Source organism: Octodon degus, unplaced genomic scaffold, assembly GCF_000260255.1.
Source record: "Octodon degus isolate 3935 unplaced genomic scaffold, OctDeg1.0 scaffold00037, whole genome shotgun sequence".
NCBI lineage: Eukaryota > Metazoa > Chordata > Mammalia > Rodentia > Octodontidae > Octodon > Octodon degus.
Window position 1 is genome coordinate 15,657,267 of NW_004524613.1, and position 2,086 is coordinate 15,659,352.

General features: G+C 40.9%; 1 protein-coding gene across 1 annotated transcript in view; it reads right to left on the reverse strand.

The window, feature by feature from the left end:
- Serinc3 (serine incorporator 3) overlaps positions 1-2,086 on the reverse strand; it is a 30,092-nt gene that overhangs the window by 8,609 nt on the left and 19,397 nt on the right. The window lies entirely within an intron of this gene.

Consider the following 2,086-nt stretch of genomic DNA (forward strand, 5'->3'; position numbering starts at 1 on the left):
AAAAAAAAAAAAAAAAAAAAAAAAAAAAATTCTCTACCAAAAAAGAAATGAGGATTCAGCTAAGGCCCTGGGTTCAATCCTCAACACTAAACAACAAAATAAGTAAAGGCATTTACAGACTCCCAGTTCAAATGAAATGAATGATAGAGACTGAAATAGTACACCGAACAGTTTAAATGATCAAGAATAAGATAAAGGGCTGGTGAGATGGCTCAGTGGTCTAAAGCACCTACTTAGAACAAGCTTAGCAAAGCACAGAGACAGCGGTTCAATCCCCCAGCTCCACATGTCAGCCAGCCCCGCCCCCTGGTGGGCTGAACTGGCCACACACACACACACACACACACACACACACAAATAAATAAAAAATTAAAAAAGAAAAAAAGATAAAGCTTAAGTATGTTACGGTCTACTGTGTTGTGGAATACCAAGGAATTACATGGAACAGAACCTCATGCAGCTGCTGGACAAATATTCATCATATAGAAAGTGAAAAGGACAAATAGTAAAATAATATACAATATGATCCTATTTACATTTAATGCAAAAATACCTAAGTGCATAACTATCCAAAGGTTTGCTAATAGTGACAGGCCTGTTAACTCTATCCCCAGCCCTGTTCTTTTCAAATTTCTACCATTTGTGTTTATGGTAAAACTAGTTTGCTCTTTTTTTTTTTTTTTCAAAGAGGCTGAAGCAGGACAATCAACATTTTAAGGCCAACCTGGATAATGTGACATCCTATTTGAATAACACATACCTTCTCTCTCTCTCTCTCTCTCTCTCTCTCTCTCTCTTCCCCCCCTTTCCTCCTCCCTCCCCTCAGTCTGGTCACAAGGGTAAACCTTCGTACTCCCAAAACTCTGGATAGGTAAGACAAGAGTCCTCCAAATTCAAGCCTAGCACAGACAACTAAATGACTGAGTACTTGTATCAAAAAACAGAGCTGGAAGGAGGGTTGGGGATATTCTTAGTGGTAAAGCACCTGCTTGGCAAGCTTGAGGTCATGAGTTTGGTTCCTAGTACAAAAAAAGGGGGCAGGAGGCTTGATATATAGCTCAATATAAAGGGCCCTGGGTTCCCTCCCCAGTATTAAAAAGAGAAAAACCTGGGGGATTTCAGACATGCACAAAATGCAATATAAAACATTCATACCCTTTGAACCTCTACTTAACAGGAATCTAGACTAAGGAAATAATCAGATATATGCCCTTTCTAGGAATTTATTGCTATACTATAAGCCAAAATATATTCACAAGCTACTTTTTAACTTTAAAAGCAATCAAATGGGGTACACACTTGCCTAACATGTGAAGTCCCTGAGTTTAGTCCCCAGCACTATACAAACAAAACCAACTGCCATGGGGCTGGTGAGATAGCTCAACAGTCTAAAGCACCTGCTTAGGCAGTGCAGGGACCAGGTTCAATCCCTCGCACCACATGCCACGCCAGTACCAACCCGCCAGGGTGGGCTGAGCTGGCCACACACACACACACACACACACACACACATAAAACCCCAACCAACTAGAAACCATTTAAATGCACAATATATTTTTAAAAACCAAACACATATAACGATTTGGTTTATACTTTTTATATTCAAAAGTCACACAGGTACAAGCAGAAAAAAGGCAAAACACTAATATGTCACATTTAAAATAGTAAGCACAACATATTAGGCTTATGGGAGAATCTGGTGTTCCACTGTCAGGGCCCTGCATATGATGTAAGCAAGCATGCACTCTACCCGTGACCTACGCCCTCATCCTAAAAACATGTTTTCTTCCATGATTTTCTGTTTTCCAAGCTCCTGACATATGACTATCTACTATTTATAACAGGGGAGGGGAGGGGAGAAACGAGGAATCTCAACTTTTTAACTTCTGTGTTTTGGTTTTCGCCTGAGACAGGGTCTCACTATACAGTTCAGGCTGGCCTTGAGCTCACTGTGTAGCCCAAGCTGGTCTTGAACTCACAAAGATTCTCCTACCTCAGCCTCTAGCAGCATGAGTCACCATGCCCACCTTTGTTTTTTGAGGACAGGGTCTCAATATGTATTCCAGGCCTTAGACTCAGTGTGCCT